Genomic DNA, 21,680 nt, shown 5'->3' on the forward strand with positions numbered 1-21,680 from the left:
TAATGAAGAATAATAAAACTTTATAAATACATGTAAATTGGGGAATGGTTATGAGCATAATTCAAAGGTGTTTCTTTCTGATATTAATATCAATCATTTTTAAATTGTATTGATTGAATGCAAAAAATCTCATAATTAAAATTTTTGTTTTTATGAGTTACACTTTAATTGTTCAACAATCACGGGTCAATGACAAGACACATTCAAATGGCTTCAGGTAAGAAATCAAAAACGGGTACATGTACTAGCAGCAGGAAAAGAAAGGATAAATACGAGCATTTGATGTTCTGTATATAGATAAAATGTGCAGTCAGTGATTTTTTTAGAGCCGACTTGGGGCCGAAATTCGGCCCCAGTCCCAATTGAAAATATGCCTGTATTTTCCCAAAATGTAATGGAAGTTTTCCCAAAGAAAAACTTACAAAATATGTGATCAAATTTAGTTTGTTTATTGCATGTTTTTCAAGCAGGTTTTGTTGTTCAGGTGGCAGGGGATAGTTTCGTACTAAAGACCCGGTCAAATTTCTTAAAAAATTGAGATATCCCCTGTTTGATGTGATATTTTATGTAGAAAAATGATTAGAATAATTATGGGACACATTTGCAGTGTAGTAGAGTGCTTGCTGAAATAAATGATGTGCAACATGTAGGTGTCACTATGACGCTTATATACAGAGTTGTAAATGCGAACCTAAGACACATGGTCAGTTGCAGAGGAAATTCACTGAAAAGCTGTAGGCCATAGAAGAAGGTGTGTATCTCAGAGGGAAGATGAATGGCCCCATATCAATTGGTGAATTTTCATTAGGGCATGCATTGATTTACAGACTACTGGGTGTTTTATCCTGCTCGCTCGGGCCTGGGGGTGGGTTGTATGGGTACGACTGAGGCCCAAATCTTGGAAAAACAAGCCAAAATTTGGGGAGACCCCAGGTGTATTTTTAGTACATGTGCACTCTACTAGGCAAATTACATGTAATTTGTTGACATAATTTGTGAGCCATGGGCATATGAAGTGTAATTAATTAGCCCCTGGAAAACTGTCCCCATGTACATGTTTTTATGGATCGCATGTATGTGTGTACCCCCTCGGCACATGTTTGGCATTTAAAAAAAACTATCCTCTGCCACCTTCAAGAAAACACCAATTTTCAGAAATATGTAATCTAGTCTAATTCTTACGATGGCCGATATCAGTCTGTTTGAAATAAAATTACACGGCCTATAATTTTGTCTTTTGTACATGTACATTTCTTGAAATTTGTACATGTACAAAAATATAAAAAGTTACAATTTTGCTTAAAGACAAAATGTACATGTACAATTCTTTAAAATTGCACATGTACAGACAAAAAAATCTATAGCAGTATATAAAAGAACTTCTTGAGTTCAGATCACACCTTCAAACAGAGAATAGGAGGTAACTGAGACTGACCCAATTATTAATGAATCCTTGGCTTTAAACAGAGTCATAACGCTACATAAAACCAAGAAAACAAAGGAAATACCGAATGTTCCAATAACAAAGTATGACCCAAGAATCAAAGGTCTGAAATCCAAATTATCAAAATACTGGTCATTGGTTTTAAAAGATGAAACACGCAAATAAATCTTTCAAACAAAATTAATGATTGCATATGCTATACATAAAAGTATTGGTAATTTGCTGACAAAAGCTATTTTGCCATATAGAAATTACGGTTTGATCCCTGATGAAGGCGGAACCGTGATATATATTTTTAATACACCATTACGATATCAAACCGCCGAAACACATTGTTGTCACATAACAATTAATACAGTCAATATAAAAAAGGAAATAAAATAATCGCAGCACTGTGTCGGGTCCTCTAAATTTTGAATGGCGTGGCTGATGGATGTTGCCTAAATGCACCTGCTACAGATTTTTTTGTCTGTACATGTACAAATTTAAAGAAATGTATATGTACATTTTGTCTTTTTGCGAAATTGTAACTTTTTATATTTTTGTACATGTAAGAAATGTACATGTACAAAAGACAAAATTATAGGCCGTGTATTTTATTTTAGACAGTCTGATATCGGCCATCATAAATTCTTCTCTAAATAAGTTTATTGATGTATGCCATTTTCAAAACTCACCATATTTCTTTTATTTGACTCTTATTCATTTAGGTAGAGAGACCTAAACACAAGGGGGGTAAACCTTTCCCAGTACACATTTTCTCAGAGTTTGAAGCATCAGCATAACAAATCTTAACAGAGTAAGGCAATTTTTGTCTGAGAAAAATTTGTTTGAAAATAATAGTTTGGGCACTGTCACATATATTTTATCAAATTTTGATGCAATCACTTAGTATTAATTAAAATTAAAGGGGCTCAGTTATTGCCATATCACTGAAATTACAAATTATAAACTTACTCTTTTTTACATGTATTTTCACTAAATATCATCATTTTGAGAAAAGAATGAGTCAGTATGCAAAAAATATCAGTTCACAGAACCACATTTATTCAAAGAATTGCTGTGCTTTAATTTTTTTTCAAATTAGACCCATCTTACTATTGATAATTACATAAAAAATAATACCCCCCTCCCCTTCATTTTCCCCCTCATTTGTCTTCTATAATGTGATAGAACTTAAACTTTTCATTATTTTCATATAGATTATATATTTTTCTTTAAATTATAACAAAACAGATGGTCTTTTTGCATATTTAATGAACAAAATATCAGAAATATGTACATTTTCATGTAATTATTGGATTCTACTTAACACCTGAAATTTACTCACAAATGCCAAGTAAGGACAGGATGATCACTTTAATTATTCAGGGGAATCAAATGCATGTATTTGATCACTCAGGTACATTGAAATTGAATGGAAATATACTCAGAAAAAGGACAGTCAGTAAAATCAGATTTCCACAGTATATTTTCTATAGAATCAGGTAATGGTTGGAGGGGTAGGGTAGATAACTGCAATTTTCAGGACACTTCTTCTTGAACCTTTGATGCAAGAGGGGTTTTTGTATATTACAATAAATATCCTGAAAAATAGATTAGGTTTTCTTTTTGGAAACAAGCTATAGATGTATAAATTCAAGCAATTAAGAGGTAAAATGGGATTTCTCAAAACATCAAAAATAGGAGAGTATGTGTTTCATGTGAGTACATTTTATGAAGGCATGCAATTCTTATTGAATTTTTTTATATGTAGCTGCATTTGAAATTGATCAAAGTTACCATTAAACACTGTTTTGATAAGAAATAGATTCTTTTGGATTGTAGGAGTTGGTCATTTTTGAAGTAACACAAAGAATATGGGGTTAAGGTGGTTGACCGACAATTGGTGGGGTCACTTATTTGCCTCTAACATTTTTATTTTTCATTGAAATAAGACATATTTAGTATATTTTTACTCAGAATTGATTGCACTTTCTAAATATGGAAAGTTATTTTAATTAAAAAGCAAACTTTGAAAGTTAAAGGTGGCAGGGGATAGTTTCGTACTAAAGACCCGGTCAAATTTCTTAAAAAATTGAGATATCCCCTGTTTGATGTGATATTTTATGTAGAAAAATGATTAGAATAATTATGGGACACATTTGCAGTGTAGCAAAGTGCTTGCTGAAATAAATGATGTGCAACATGTAGGTGTCACTATGAGGCTTATCATATACAGAGTTGTAAATGCGAACCTAAGACACGTGGTCAGTTGCAGAGGAAATTCAGCTGAAAAGCAGTAGGCCTTAGAAGAAGGTGTGTATCTCAGAGGGAAGATGAATGGCCCCATATCAATTGGTGAATTTTCATTAGGGCATGCATTGATTTACAGACTACTGGGTGTTTTATCCTGCTCGCTCGGGCCTGGGGGTGGGTTGTATGGGTGCGACTGAGGCCCAAATCTTGGAAAAACAAGCCAAAATTTGGGGAGACCCCAGGTGCATTTTTGGTACATGTGCACTCTACTAGCATATTACATGTAATTTGTTGACATAATTTGTGAGCCAAAGGGCATATGAAGTGTAATTAATTAGCCCCTGGAAAACTGTCCCCATGTACATGTTTTTATGGATCGCATGTATATGTGTACCCTCTCGGCACATGTTTGGCATTAAAAAAAACTATCCTCTGCCACCTCAGCCAAGTTGGATTTCTTCATAATTAGATAATTCATACCACTATTGTTCTTGATGCAAGTAGGTAATTAGATAATCCATACCAAGAATAGTCTTGGTTAGATATAACAATTGTTTGTTAAAGTAATACAAAGACAAAAACAAAGCTTTTTGACAATTGATTTTTAAGTGATTGGGCTTTCTGGGAGATTCCCAATTTAGCCTAATTGATGCTGAAATTCCCAATTCTGAGGGCCCCAGCCCCCAATCCCAAAGTACTGTAAAAAAAAACACTGGCAGTAAAAATTATATTTGAAATCAAATACATTTGATACATATATTTATTACTACAAAAATGTTAATGATTCAATAATTTGTTGTATAATGGTTATAACGTAGCTTAAATATTGTACAGGCTAGCAGTCTCTTAAAGACAAAAAGGAAAATGACATGAAAAATTAATTTAAATTTCAATGAGTATTCGACTTTCATTTGACTAAAGCCTCTGACTGTGCAACTTAGCTGTCCGAGTAAAATTAACATCGCTATTTATCATTTATAAGTTGTACAGTTTTTTTTTATTTTAAATGAGAAATTTCAATTTCTTTTGGATAGGTGTGACTGCCATCTGATAACTGAAATTTGATACCAAGCATGACCATATTTGCCAGAAGAGCATCTGTTTGGAGATGACGAAGAATAAGCAGCATAGTGAAATTTAAACAGTCACACAAGGATAAAAGTCCTTCCATCTAGGATTATGGACACATCAGGCCTTAATACATTAAGAACTTGTAATATATGTATTTTTACAAAAAAATTTAGAGAGAACTGCTATTTTGGCATATACAACAACAAATGTTGACATATGTGCATATTTCAAATGACTTCAGTGCTAAGGGCATGTACATGAACGAGGATTGTTAGAAAAGTTTGCGGACACATTGATTTAAGGAAAATTTACTGTGCACTTTGAAAAATGACCTGTCTGAAGAAATAATTTTTTAATAGCTCGGTGTTCTCCAAGACTTTCAATGACATTGCAATTTTCAACTTTGTGTTTTCGCATTGATCATCTATAATTAGCGAAGAAACAGTCATAACCCCTCTAATTTAATTCAAAATTTTGCAACATGCCCTCTTTGAATATTGTAGCAACATGTAAAATATCATTAATTTTTTTGCACTACAACAGTGCAATTTTTTATTTCAAGAAATTGGTCTGATTTTAATATAGCTTTGATTACAAATAGATAACTCTAAGATACATAATTCTTTTTTATCTTTTTAGCTCTTGTGAGCCAAAGGCTCAAAGAGCTAATGCTATGGCCATTTGTGTGGTGTACGTAAACTTTTTAGCTCACCTGAGCTGAAAGCTTAAGTGAGCTTTTCTGATCACCAGTTGTCCGTCGTCTGTCCATCTGTGTAGCTGTCTGTCCATCCGTCTGTAATTTTTTCATATTTTCATCTTCTTCTCAAGAACCACTGAGCCAAATTTAAACAAAGTTGGTACACAGCATCCTTGGGTGAAGGGGAGTTTGTTAAAATGAAGGACCAACCCCCTTTACAAGGGGAGATAATCAAGAGAAGACAAAAATAGGGTGGGGTCATTAAAAAATCTTCTCAAGAACCACAGGGCCAGAAAAGCTGAAAGTTATGTGGAAGCATCCTGGGGTAGTGTAGATTCTAAATTCTTCAAATCATGGCCCCCAGGGGTGGGCGGGGCCACAATAGGAATCAAAGTTTTACATTGAAATATATAGGCAAAATCTTTAAAAATCTTCTTCTCAAGAACCACTGGGCCAGAAAAGCTGAATCTTATGTGGAAGCATCCTGGGGTAGTGTAGATTCTAAATTCTTCAAATCATGGCCCCCGGGGGTAGGGCGGGGCCACAATAGGGAATCAAAGTTTAAAATATATAGGCAAAATCTCAAAAATCTCCTTCTCAAGAACCACTGGGCCAGAAAAACTGAAACATATGTGGAATCATCCTGGGATAGTGTAGATTCTAATTTTTCAAATCATGGCCCCCGGGGGTAGGGTGGGGCCGCAATAAGTATTACAAGGGAGGGAGGGTCTGGTGAAGAACAGCAGGGCCAAAGTAACTCAGGTGAGCGTTGATAGAATATGGGCCATAACTCAAGAACCCCTTGGCCAATTATTGTCAAATTTGTCACAGTGTATCCATGGCCCAAGGGCTCCCGTTTATAGTAAACTTAGGGTTGTGACCCTTAAACAAGGTGAGATAATTAGGTAAATAAAACCAAAAGTACTGGTTGCTAAAAAATCGTCTTCTCAAGAACCACTGGGCAGATTATCACCAAACTTTCACAAAAGGATGAGGATATATTGTAGATTAAAATTTGCACAGGGCATCGGGACAAAGGGTTTGGTCTCAAGGTCACTTCAAAGTTGACCAAAAATTACATTTATTAAAATGTTGATATTTTGCTTACTATAAGGACTAGGATCATCAAATCTTGTCAGTTGATGCATCTAAGGACCTCGTATCATGTTGACTCAAAAGTAGTTCATGGTTACCTACTTTTTAAATTTTGCAGCCATTCTTTTTCAAAATGATTTAGAGGCATATTTTGAACAGTTTCAGGCCTATTATCATCAAACTTTTTTAGTTGACAAATGACAGAATGAGACCACTATTCTTTAAATTTGCTTGTTGTGTCTTAGGCTCATAATTCACATTATATCTACTGCAATCAACTTCAATGGATTCAAATATTTTTAATGAATTCTTATTAAAAAAATTTACTTGAATATATGTGTAATATACATGTACATGTAAAAGATTATTTTAACATGTTACAAAAATTAAATACATGTGTCTTTTTCCCCCTTGTAAAACATTTGAATAAATGAACCCAAGAAGTACAGTAAAACCATTTTTTCTCAATTTCAACTGGACCAAGATTAAACATCAAGATATCCAATGACTCCAGATAACCATGCAGGGTAAAAAACTTAAAGAATAAGGGGTTGGGAGTACCAACTCACTTCACCATATAAATGGTACATGTATTTAGATATCGGTTTTTGAGATAATGAAGTTTAACTTTTAAGTTAAAGGCTAAAAAACGTTATGTTAAAATTTTCCACAAGTGACACCGTGTCTTACTGAAATCATCCCTGTGCATTTCTTGTAAGAGTATTTTTCTACTTACTGATTGTCAAAGAATGGATATCCTCAATCAGTAACACATTTGGATTACTTACTATGTAGTTATGCTGTGTAAATGTTTTGTCAAGCAATTATTATGACAGTGATGTAGCAAAACACTGATGATTCTGTAGTATGACACGTGTTACTAACATGATTGCATCAGAGATGTTAGATGAATAGAAAAGTCTAAAAATTAAAAATCAAAAGTCAAAGTTCAAGAAATGAGGGTCTGGGAGTATTAGTATTTTGGATACAATTTCAGGAGTACTGTTGGAGAGAGTACAGTTGAATTGTATATCCTCATGCTCACTCCAGATTCAGAGTTCAGGAGATGAGGTCTCTTGATATTTTGGTCAAAGAAGAAAGAGAATGTTAGCGAAGTTGACAGTCTAAACAGAAACATGTAACCTTTAGGTGGAAAGTAAACAAATATTTATCCTTTTATTACGACGTCAACTTACAAGCTAAGAAGGAAGACCCACTCGTTGCTTTGCAACGAGCTTTGCTCTAGTTATTATTATTATTATTATTATTATTCTTTTTTCTCCTTACAAAATTTGTGCAGAGGATTTCTCCGAGATGGCTCGTTCGATTTCATTCAAATTTTCAAGGTAGATGCGTTGACATCTGAAGTTAATTCCGGCGAGTCCGTTAAGGGATATTTACTTCCGGTCGAGAGTTATCGCCCTTTTATTAAAATTCAGAGGACCTCCTTGTCTGCGATGGAACTCAAAAACGGCTTAAGCTAGAGTGCTGAAATTTTCAGTGATGATAGAGGACATGTTGCCATTTTGCACCTGGGTTTGGATATTTTCCGGAAATGCCTAGTATGGAAGCTCGGTAGGGGTCGAAATTTAGGACACGAATCATGAGTGAATTTTTGAGACATTTTGTATCATATCTTTTAAAGTATAATTATTTTGTTAAAACATATTGAACAATTTTTTTGCAAAATGACAAGATCTTTGACATGATATCAAGAAAAAAGGGCTGACTCATCATATGAGGGGCCGAAAGGGGCCAAAAGTCTTTAATCAATAACTCTTAAACAAGCAATATTTTTGTATACATTATTGAAGCAAAAATGTTCATCCTTACAATCTGCAACCATATATTTTAAAATTTTCATTAAATATTACGTAATTAAGGGCCATAAGGGGCCAGAATGCTTAATCTTTGACGATTTATATCTCCAAAAGGGGAAACATTTTGAAAAGCATTATTGAACAAAAGTTGTTCAGAATGATGTTCTCAACAATGTGCATCCTTTTGATTTTTCCTAAACAGCCCCTATAAGGACTTAAAGGGGCGGCCCCTTAATATTTCAAGTCTACATATCTTGAAAACGAAAAGAAACTTCTGAACAGTTGTTGAACAGAAAGTCTTCAGAATTACAAGACCTTTCATGTGATATCAAGAAAAAGGGGCTGACCCCTCAAATTAGGGGCTCAGAGGGGCCAAAAGTCTTTCACCTATAACTCTTTAACGTTAAATAATTTGATAATAATTATTGAAGCAAAAATGTTCATCTTCACAATCTGCAACCATATATGTTAATATTTCATCAAATATTACGTAATTAGGGGCCAGAAGGGGCCAGAATGCTTAATCTTTGACGCTTTATATCTCGAAAAGGGGAAATATTTTGAAAAGCATTATTGAACAAAAGTTGCTTAAAATGATGTTCTCAACAATGTGCATCCCTTTAGTTTTTCCTAAACAGCCCCTATAAGGACTTAAAGGGACGGCCCCTAAAATTTTCAAGTCTACATATCTCGAAAAAGAAACGAAACTTCTGAACAATTGTTGAACTAAAAGTCTTCAGAATTACAAGACCTTTCATGTGATGTCAAGAAAAAGGGGCTGACCCCTCAAATTAGGGGCTCAGAGGGGCCAAAAGTCTTTCATCTATAACTCTTTAACGTTAAATATTTTGATATTAATTATTGAAGCAAAAATGTTCATCTTCACAATCTGCAACTATATATCTTAAAATTTTCATCAGATATTACGTAATTAGGGGCCAGAATGTTAAATTTTTGATGCATTATATCTCCAAAAGGGGAAACATTTTGAAAAGCAATATTGAACAAAAGTTGTTTAGAATGATGTTTTAAATAATGTACATCCTTTGAGTTTTTCCTAAACTGCCCCTATAAGGACTTAAAGGGACGGCCCCTAAATATTTCAAGTCTACATATCTCGAAAACGAAACAAAACTTCTGAGTACTTGTTGAACAAAAAGTCTTCAGAATTACAAGACCTTTCATGTGATATCAAGAAAAATGGGCTGACCCCTCGAATTAGGGGCTCTTTCATCTATAACCCTTTTACAGTAATGTTCATCTTCACGATCTGCTACTATTAATATTTTAAAATCTTCATCAAATGTGGCGTTTTTAGGTGCCATAATGATCAAAAACATAACTGAAGGAAATTGTTCGTTTTCACTATTTATATATTTATGAAGGAAAATCTCAGTCAAATTCGTATCTCATCTTATCAAAAATCGGACGGAAGACCCACTCGTTGCTCGCAACGAGATCGCATCTAGTTATTATTATTATTATTTTTTTCTGTCCAAATTTTGTGCAGACGATTTCTCAGAGATGGTTGGATGGATTCACTTGCAATTTTCAGAGATGATGTATCATGATCTAAACCTTATTCATTTTTTTTATTTTTTGGAAATTCACTTCCGGTCGGAAGTTATCGCCCTTTAATCGAATTTTTAGTGACCATTTTGTCTACACAAAAACTCAAAAACGACAAAAGATAGAGTGCTGAAATTTTCAGTGATAACAGAGGACATGTTCTAGTTGTGCACCTCAGTTTTCAAATTTTCTGGAAGTGCCTAGTATGGAAGCTCGGTAGGGGTCAAAATTTAGGACATGAATCAGGAGTGAATTTTCGAGACATTTCTTATCATATCTTCAAAACTAGGAATATTTTCTTAAAACACATTGAACAGAAATTGTGCAGAATTACTAGATCTTTTATATGATATCAATAAAAAAAGGGCTGACTCATCACATTAGTGGCCAAAATGGGCAAAAAGTCTTAAATCCATAACTCTTTAACGATCAATATTTTGTTATACATCACTGAAGCAAAATGTTTATCTGAACAATCTACAACTATATATTATAATAAAAATTTCATATGTTACATAATTAGGGGCCATAAGGGGCCAGAATGCTAAATCTTTGACGCTTTATATCTCGAAAGTGGGAAATATTTTGATAAGCAATATTGAACAAAAGATGTTCAAAATAATGTTCTAAACAATATGCAACCTTTCAATATTTGCTAAACGTCCCCATTAAGGAGTTGAAGGGCCGGCCCCTAAATACTTCCTTTGCAAATATCTCAGAAACGAAAAAGAATTTCTGAGTAGTTGTTGAACAAAAAGTGTTCAAAATTATGAGAGCTTTAAAGTGATATTAAGAAAAAGGGGCTGGCCCCTCAAAATAGGGGCTGAGAGGGGCCGAAAGTCTTTGAACACTAACTCTTTAACGATCAATATTTTGTAATGCATTACTGAAGCAAAAATGTTCATCTTAACAATTTACAACTATATATTATGATATTCACATCATATGTTACATAATTAGGGGCCATAAGGGGCCAGAATGCTAAATCTTTGACGCTTTATATCTCAAAAGTGGGAAATATTTTGATAAGCAATATTGAATAAAAGATGTTCCAAATAATGTTCTAAACAATATGCAACCATTCATTTTTTGCTAAACGTCCCCATTAAGGAGTTGAAGGGCCGGCCCCTAAATACTTCCTTTGGATATATCTCGGAAACGAAAAAGAATTTCTGAAAAGTTGTTGAACAAAAAGTGTTCAAAATCATGAGAGCTTTAAAGTGATATGAAGAAAAAGGGGCTGGACCCTCAAAATAGGGGCTGAGAGGGGCCGAAAGTCTTTGAACACTAACTCTTTAACGATCAATATTTTGTAATGCATTACTGAAGCAAAAATGTTCATCTAAACAATTTACAACTATATATTATGATATTCACATCATATGTTACATAATTAGGGGCCATAAGGGGCCAGAATGCTAAATCTTTGACGCTTTATATCTCAAAAGTGGGAAATATTTTGATAAGCAATATTGAATAAAAGATGTTCCAAATAATGTTCTAAACAATATGTAACCTTTCGATTTTTGCTTAAAGTCCCCATTAAGGAGTTGAAGGGCCGGCCCCTAAATATATCCTTTGGATATATCTCGGAAACGAAAAAGAATTTCTGAGTAGTTGTTGAACAAAAAGTGTTCAAAATCATGAGAGCTTTAAGGTGATATGAAGAAAAAGGGTCTGACCCATTAAATAAGGGGCTGAGAGGGGCCGAAAGTCTTTGAACACTAACTCTTTAACGATCAATATTTTGTAATATATTACTGAAGCGAAATAGTACATCTTCACACTATCTAAATAACATGATGTTGATATCATATATTACGCAGTAAGGGGTCTTTAGGGGGCCAGATTGCATAATCTTTGGCGCAATATGTCTCGAAAAGGAAGAATATTTTGATAAACAGTATTGAACAAAAGACGATCAAAATAATATTCTGAACAATATGCACTCTTCCAATTTTTGCTAGACGTCTCCATTTAGGATTTGAAGGGCCGTCCTTAATATTTCTTTTGCATATATCCCGAAAACAAAAAAGAATTTCTGACTAGTTGTTGAACAAAAAGTGTTTAAAATCATGAGAGCTTTAAGATAATATCAAGAAAAAGGGGCTGACCTCTCACATTAGGGGCCAAGAAGGGCCGAAAGTCTTTAATCTATTATGATCAATATATATATAACAAATAAACATTATTAAAGCAAAATTGTTCGTCTTAACAATTTATTTATATCATTATATTTGAACGAAAATCTCAGTCAAATTTTTATCTCATCTTATCAAAAATCAGACGGAAGACCCACTCGTTGCTCGCAACGAGATCTCATCTAGTTATTATTATTTTTCTTCCTGGGTACTTTTTTGTCCGTGAGTGATCTCCGAAACTACACATCCGATTGAGGTGAAACCTTTTTAGGGTTAATAGGAATGTTATGTAGATTTGCGGAACGAAGGTCATTTTGCGCGCACGTGCATGCACGTGTGTGCGCGTGCAATGAGTAAAATGACCAATATACTTGATATAGCCATAACTTTCATATCTTTTGATGAAATACTTTGACACTCAGAATATAAGGATATATTAATAGTGTAGACAAGATGACATGGTCAGAATGCGCATGCATGCACGTGCGCGCATGCGCATTGATTGAAATAACCAATACAATTGATATAGACTTAACTTGTACATTTTTTGATGAATTGCTTTGAAACTCAGAATATAAATATATATTAGAAGTGTACACAAGAAGACTTGATCCACGCACACATGCATGCACGTGCGTGCGCGTGCAATGAGTAAAATGACCAATATACTTGATATAGCCATAACTTTCATATCTTTTGATGAAATGCTTTGATACTCAGGATATCATGATATATTAATAGTGTAGACAAGATGTCATGTCAGAATGCACATGCATGCATGTGTGCGCATGCGCAATGATTGAAATAACCAATACAAATGATATAGACTTAACTTGTACTTTTTTTGATGAATTTCTTTGAAACTCAGAATATAAATATATATTAGAAGTGTACACAAGATGACATGATCAGCGCACACATGCATGCACTTGCATGCTCGTGCGTGCGCGTGCAATGAGTAGAATGACCAATATACTTGATATAGCCATAACTTTCATATCTTTTGATGAAATACTTTGACACTCAGAATATAAGGATATATTAATAGAGTAGACAAGATGACATGGTCAGAATGCGCATGCATGCACGTGCGCGCATGCGCATTGATTGAAATAACCAATACAATTGATATAGACTTAACTTGTACATTTTTTGATGAATTGCTTTGAAACTCTGAATATAAATATATATTAGAAGTGTACACAAGAAGACTTGATCCACGCACACATGCATGCATGTGCGTGCGCGTGCAATGAGTAAAATGACCAATATACTTGATATAGCCATAACTTTCATATCTTTTGATGAAATGCTTTGATACTCAGGATATCATGATATATTAATAGTGTAGACAAGATGACATGTCAGAATGCACATGCATGCATGTGTGCGCATGCGCAATGATTGAAATAACCAATACAAATGATATAGACTTAACTTGTACTTTTTTGATGAATTTCTTTGAAACTCAGAATATAAATATATATTAGAAGTGTACACAAGATGACATGATCAGCGCACACATGCATGCACTTGCATGCACGTGCGTGCGCGTGCAATGAGTAGAATGACCAATATACTTGATATAGCCAAAACTTTCATATCTTTTGATGAAATGCTTTGATACTCAGAATATAAGGATATATTAATAATGTAGACAAGATGACACGGTCATCATGGACATGCATGCACGTGCGCGCGCTTGCAATGCGTAAAATAACAGATATACTTCATATAGCCGATTTTTTTTTTTTATCTTTTGATGAAATTTGAATATAAAGATGTATTAAAAGTGTAGACAAGTTGACATGGTCATTTTGTACATGCATGCCCGTGCGCGCGCGTGTAATGCGTAAAAAAAACCTATATCTTGATTGCCTTCTTTAATGAAGCTTACAGGGAATAAAACACCAAAAGGAAGTTGGGGAGCGTTTGGGGAACATCTGTAACGGTCCCCGTTACAATTAATACTAGTTTCATTTGAATTTGTTATTTAATTTTAATTCTAACTTTTTGTTTATATGTTCCAAATTTATTTTATCTTCTTAATTTTATTTTATTTGACGATCTGACATAAATCATTACCCGCTTATTCACGGCTTGCGCGGATCTAGAGGGGCTTCGGTTTTTAAGGTCTCAACCGAAAAATTATTCAATTTGACTTTCAATGCCGAAGGAATAGTCATTACCAACACCGTATGTTTAACGTCTTACATTTTGCCGGCCGGCACTAGGAACTTAGGATAAGCGAACTCTTACCCTCCCATGGCCTACGAAGCTAGCGCCCAACCAATAGGTTACTGTGATCAGTGGCCCAGTTTATTAAGAACCAATGTAACTGCAATGATGATACCATATTAAAAAAAACAACAACCACTCAGTAGATGAAGATCCGTATCAATGTTTATCGGGGGGGGGGGGGGGGGGGGCTCCAGAAAAAAATGACGATGAAAAAAAAAATAAACTGCCCAAACTCCTCCTTCGTGGGAGGCGATGTTTAGAATATCTTTAACTTTTCAGTAACTTTTTTTCAACGCAAGAATTTGCCAGAGTTTAATGATACTTCAAAATAAGGGGGGTGGGGGTGGGGGTGGTTGGGCATACAGCCTATCAATGAATTTTCATATTAAAACAGCTGCAAAAGATTATTCTCCACACAAAAAAGTTGAGAGCCCAACCTTTCGATCCCTCCTACTTCGGACCTGAGATTTGATAGTGAAAAAAAATTTCTCTGTCCTACTTTAAAAAAATAATGTGATGACAATATCAATTGAAAGATACCTGATATTTGTGTACCATAAGCGGGCAATCAAAAATGACGGTCATATTTATCATATTTGAAAAATCTTGCACCAGGGCAATAAAACTAAGACGGGCTAATTTTTGATCACATGCTCACATTTACCAAAGGAATTAATAGTACGTAGAAAAGAGAGACTGGGATCAAAAGTAAGCTCATCTAAGTTATCTGGCCCCGAACCAGGTCCGTAGATAGCAAGTGGGGTGAGGGTGCCACTATATACTATACCAATAAAAAAAGGCAATTTCTGATTGTGTCCCCTCAATAATTTTGTCGGTAAATACATAAGAAAAGAAATAAGGCTAATTCATAGTTGTGCCCCCTCAACAGGAATGTTTCATTGGGGGGGGGGGGGGGGGGGGGCTTATCAAGAAATTTTTGCTTTGTGCCCACTGCTCCACCCCCACCCAATGAAAATGCTTCCTACGGGCCTAAAAACGAGAGAAAACACGCAAGAATGATATTATATGGTTTTAAAAATAAAATAAAAAATATGTTCCATGGAAATGTTTCTACGTTTCGTACATGTTGCTAGACTGTTCGCCAAGATCTCTGTGTACCTGTACAGAAAAGGCCGTAGCGCCCCTTTTCGTTTAAATTTATTCGGATTTCTTAGTTTAACTCTGTAAGTTCTACTTTCTTAAACAAACTTTCGATTTTGCTTATAGTTATTGCCAAAAAAATTAAGTATTAAATTAGGTGAAGTGAAACATAATTGAAATTTTAAGAAGAATCAAAATACGAAAGGAATCAAAATTGCCATAGTAAAATAAATAAAATAAAATAAAACTGGAAAATATAAACAAGAACAGGCACGGATCCAGGGTGGGGGAGGGGGGTCCATCCCAGTCCAAAAAAATCCAACCCAGAAATTTCTTGACAAGCAAAAAAAATAGTAAACTCCTTTCCTAAGCATGAAAAACATATTTCGCGCGAGCGCGTGTGTGTGTTGGGGGGGGGGGGTGGTAGTCGTCAACTTAACACAAATCAGCATTTTCGAAGGGGGGGGGGGGTTCCAAGGTCCCATTTAGTTCGTTTAGTATAAGATAAGATAAGATTTATTGATACCAATTTAGGGCCCCTCAGGGCATACAAGTAAAGAATAATATACACAAGAAGAAATTCAAAATTGATAGACGTAAGCAGCAACATGTCGATATTAAAAGAAAAGAAAAGAAACTAACTAAAGAAGATGATGATGATTATAGCAGATGGGGATTACCAATAATAAATGCTTATAATATATATATATATATATATATATATATATATATATATATATATATATATATATATATATATATATATATAATTAGCAAACGTACAAAGAATTTGTAACATGTATATTTGTACTAGAGTATTAATAATTTAATAATATTACTCTTTTGCATTTATTTGGTTCTTTTTAACATTATATAATTCACTATTTCTTATTTTAGAAATATTGATTAAAAAATTACCCAGCTTGATAAGCAATATATCATTCTCATTAGACATAATCCACAAAAAAATTTCTTTATTTGTTAAACTATAAAAATTTTAATTATTTTTAGCAATATTCTCAAAAAATTCATGTCTATCATGTTTATATAATGGACATTCAATCAGTGAGTGAATCTCATCTTCCACACAATTCATGTCGCACATTCTACAAATCCTTTCATTTCTTGCAAGGGTGGTTTGCTGTCCTTCTGTGTTTACATTTTTTTCAAATCTTCCACTTTCAATTCTGAGATTATGTGCACTTATTCTAAATTTACATATAATTTTTCTTTGTTCAACTTTTTTTTTTAAAATAAATACTTTTCAATTTCAAAATTTCTTTTTACAAAGAATATGTTGTAAGTTTACCCGACAGACAACCCTCTTCTCTTTTTATAAACCAGTATTGAAGGAAATCCTGTCTAATAATTTTTTTCAGTTGTTTCTTTAAAGTTATTAGTTTCATTGATTTACATTTAGACCAAAGTATGCCCATTTTCTTACATAAATATGTTACATTTGAAAACCAACTATTTATATTACAACTGTCCAAGATCATGCTTTCTTTGTATGCATTGTATAACAAAGAATTCTCGGGCATGTTCTCAAGTCTATGCCAGGAAGAGATAATTGCTATAATAATAGAAAAAAGTATTGGTTGTCTACCCAGCTCTGATAGAACTGCAATATTAGTACTTTTTTCCCTGATCCAATGATAAATTTACAAAGAGCTAGGTTCACTTTATGCATAAAATGGCCCTGTAAATATACCAATTTATAAAATAACACTCAATGTTCCATTTCAAACATCAAGATATAGCAGAGACTTAGTGCTTTCATTTCCTAGTAAAATTTTTCTCCTGAAAGTTCAGATATTGGAAAACAGGCTTTATGGAATTGAAATGTTCTTGAAATTTAAGCAAAAGAGGTATATTTGAGTGCTTTCAGAGAAGAAAAATAATATGAGCGCACTTCTTGATCCAAAAAATAAAACATGTTTTGTAATCCTCAGAAACAGTTCTATCATTTGATAATTACATATTTTAGATCAGAGGTTGCGCTCTATATGAAATATCGAAAAATTGCTTTAAAAATTGGCCGTTTTGTTGAATTATTCAGGATATGAGGAAAATGACGCAATTCATGACGTCATAATGCATTTACTAGCCAGAAAATTACGTCATTTTTGATAGATTCGCAATCACCAATAGTCTAAATGATATTTAAAGCAATGTCAACTAAAACAAAGCAGTTTCACTTTTTCAGAAATTCACAGGGCCTAAAAAGGCCCTAAGTGAACCTTGTTCTTTCATATGAAGATTTTCAATCTCCCATGCAATCTTTAAATGTTTCATATAGGCATTTATCTTTTCTTTACATTGATGTTGACAATACACCCCATATTTCTGCCCCATAGGTAGCTATAGGTTTGATCATATGATCAAATAGATGAAGTAAAGTTTTAATGGGTGGATCTGTTGATTTTATATCTTTGTATATTTTAAATGATGACTTTAAAGCTTTGTTATACAGATGAGACCTTGCCTCTTGAAAGAACCAGAATTTGAGAGTATTATACCTAAGTATTTATATGTTTTAACACATTCTATATTAATACCATTAATTGAAAACTTTTCTTTTATTAAATGCCCACTTCTGTTGAAAATAATTATTTTTGTTTTGTTAACATTGATTTCCAAACACCATTCTTTACAATATTTGTATAGCATATCAAGTTTTTGTTGCATAGATAGCTGGTTGTCAGATAATAATACTAAATCATCTGCATATAATAAAGCTCCTATTTGCTTGTTGAAAAGTGAGACTGAGATAACAATGTCTTTATTAAGTAAATTTGAAAGATCATTTAAGAATATTTTGAATATATTTGGGCTTAAGACATCACCTTGTCTTACTCCTAGTTCGGGTGAGAAAGTATAAACATTTAATAGGTCTGCAAATTTCAGGGGGTGGGGGTGGGGTGGGGTGGGTCCGGACCCCCTTCTAGATCCGCGGCTTCAAGAAGTAAAAAATTAAAATAAGAAATAAAAAATGAAGAATTTAATTTGGAAAATAAAAAGTTAGAAAAATAAAAAGAAAATAAGACCATTAAAAATAATTGTGGCACTGATGACCCTCCATAGGTTCTCATTATCAAAATTCGACAAACATGTAGACTTTACATTTGTAGACTTGTCAATTGTCTTTGTGTTTTATTCAGAGCGCGGAAATATAAATTCCGGAAAACAAAGTTTACAACATCAAAAATACACACATTCATATAGTATAGATCTAAACTCAAAGTCAACACAGTTGTATGCACGTATGTTCGGAGCTACATGCTAGGATGTCCGAATTACCTACTTACATATGTATACTATGAAACTGATACGATTACAAGTTTGGATTTACAAACTTACAAGTTTGGATTTACAAACTTACAAGTATGGATTTTTGAACACGATTACCCTCCATAAGTTCAAAAGTTATGGCGAAGGTTAAAGTTTTTTAAATAAAAGTCAAACATCAAGGTCAAGGTCAAAGTGGTTGGTATCCAAAGGAAGGTCTTGTCACAAAGAATACACATGTGAAGTTTGAAACCCCAAGCACCAACTGTTCAGAAGTTATGGCGAAGGTTAAAGTTTCATGAAATTTTGCAAAAGTGGGTCAAACTCCAAGGTCAAGATCAAAAGGTCAAATATGATGGTACCCAAAGAAAGGTCTTGTCACAAGAAATACACGTGTGAAATATGAAAGTCAGAGCTCCAACCAATCAAAAGTTATGGACAAGGTTAAAGTTAACAACAGACAGACAGACAAACAGACAAACAGGCAGACAGGACAAAAACAATATACCCCCGGGATCTTTCGATCCGGGGGCATAAAAATGGAGGGAATTTAGAAAATCTAAGACAAGCATGGCATGGAAAAGCTGCAATGTCTCTAACAGGAAAAGTCAAAACGATGGGGCTACTAAAATGATATGCATGTATGTATATAAATGCATAAAAATAAATTGCGCTGGCACACCCTCACAAAATGCTGTGCCTCCTTTATTTTCTGTCAGGAAAAAGTAGATTCAGTCTATAAAGTATATATAAAGCAATGGCATATTTTTACCAACAGCACAAGAACCAAAATAAACACATGATGTTATCGGATTTTTTTTAAAAAGTACTTTAACAAGTATACAATAGTTGGCACCTAACGTTATACTAGCTACATTAATATGTCTTTCTAATATCTTTTAGAAAAATATATTAAGAAAGAAAAACATTTAAATTTTATACTAACATGGATTGCACAAGCTGAATCATTCATGAAAACAATTGTTTCAATTCAAAATTATCCTCTTTCTAACAAGACACACACTGACACACGTAACTTGATTTAATTTGAATCTAGATTGATGTACAATTTATGGAACTGCAAGCCCGATCTATAATAATGTCATTTCAAACCCAACATTAATAGAGTCAGAGAGATTTTCTATCACGGAGCGGTCGACTATAGTCAACACTGCAAGATGTCACGAAGTCGGAGTGTTCAACTATGGTCAACTCTTTTCTCGCATTAAATTTTCAAAGTATTAGTATTCAACTAGTGGTCAACTCACTGAAAAACAGTCAATTGTCGGTCAACTGACCATTTTATGCAAAACAGTTGACAGCTTTTAAGAAAAGCATTCACCTCCTAGTGGTCAACTGTTTTCGAGTAATCAGTTGACGACTAGTTGACTGCTAGTTGACGATTAGTTGACCGTCAACCACACATTTTCGTATGGGTATATAATAGACCGAAAATCCAGCTAAATCATATAAATAAAAATCTTTTATGAACGCCAAAGATAACATTACTGTGCTTGTTAACCAAGCAAAAAAAAAAAAAAAAAATAAAATAAAATATGGAATTGCCGATTTACCATACCGTTTTTATTGTCTTACTCTACTTCCGTGCAAATTTTCTTTGAAATATCTTTTCAAAGAAGTCTTTGATAGCATTTTTTCGATGTTCTCATGTAGACAAAAACAAAAAACAAATAAAAAACAAAAAAACCGCGACTTTTCAGTATGCGAAACATTCGAGATTCTGACGTCCTTTTTGACGCTGTTACGTCATATATATATATATATATATATATATATATATATATATATATATATATATATATATATATATATATATATATATATATATATATATATATAAATGACGTTCATATAAGTACAAATTGTCCACCTCTTTTCAATGGTATAAAACGGTTCAACTACGGTATACGGAAAAGTTGAACCGTAAAATCGATTAACATCTTTCAGATTTAAAACAAGGAAAGAAATAGTTCCTTTTATAACGCAAAAAGTGAGTGTTTTGCCTTATTACGTCAAATAGTCCACAAGAAAAAAAGTCCACAAGAAGAGTTTTTCCCTGAATGGGAAAATTTGACACTTAACCTGTATTGTCATCACAAAGGTCGACAGGTTGACAGTTGACACCTAAACTCTTATCTTTCAAAATAATGGTCGACAGGTCGACACCACATTGCTAAATCTTATCCATCACAACAAAGGTCGACAGGTCGACAGTTGACACCATATTGAGATACTATTTTCACTTAAAACAAAAACGTTAACAGTTGATACCCGTTCGGTTTCATTTATATCTCAAAACAAAAGATGACAGGTCGAAAATTGACCCCCTATCGATATTCTTTTTACCCTCATAACATCCTTTCGAACTAATAAGCTTTGTCATGCGCGAACAAACACAAGACATTACGGTAAGTCTTGTAAAACCACTCAATTGATCGATCCCACCAGAGTTTAGGGTTAGTCCTCTAACACACCTGATGGATTAGGGTTTATTCTCGAAATCTCCTGAGAGTTAAGGGTTAGACCTAGAACCCATCGGAAAGAATAGGTTTAGTCCTCGAACCCACCAGAAAGATAAGGGTAAGTCCTCAAACCCACCTGAGGGATAAGGGTTAGTGCTTAAACCAACTGGAGATAATAATCCGTCGAACTGTCAACCTGTCAAACCGTCTACCTGTCAACTCGTCTACCTGTCGACCTTTCTTCTTGAAACATGTAGACCTGTCAAGCAAACAATCTGTCAACCTGTCGACTCGTCTACCTGTCGACCTGTCCACGAAACATTCTGTCAACCCGTCGACTTGTCATCCTGTCGACCTTTCAACCTGTCTACATGTCCACAATTTTACCAAAATGTTCTTACGCCAAATTTCCTCATATTCTTTAGCATTGCAAATTTATTCTTCAGCCCTTTGGCTATGAAAATATTTTCCGGTTCTACTTATCCATATATC

General features: G+C 33.9%; 1 long non-coding RNA gene across 1 annotated transcript in view; it reads left to right on the plus strand.

Moving 5' to 3' along the window:
• LOC133175958 (uncharacterized) overlaps window positions 1-21,680 on the plus strand; it is a 42,574-nt gene that overhangs the window by 18,715 nt on the left and 2,179 nt on the right. The gene's annotated exons all lie outside the window — the stretch shown is intronic.

The sequence above is a fragment of the Saccostrea echinata genome, unplaced genomic scaffold (assembly GCF_033153115.1).
Source record: "Saccostrea echinata isolate AGI-Se365-2 ecotype Australia unplaced genomic scaffold, CSIRO_AGI_Sech_v1 ptg000064l, whole genome shotgun sequence".
Classification (NCBI taxonomy): domain Eukaryota; kingdom Metazoa; phylum Mollusca; class Bivalvia; order Ostreida; family Ostreidae; genus Saccostrea; species Saccostrea echinata.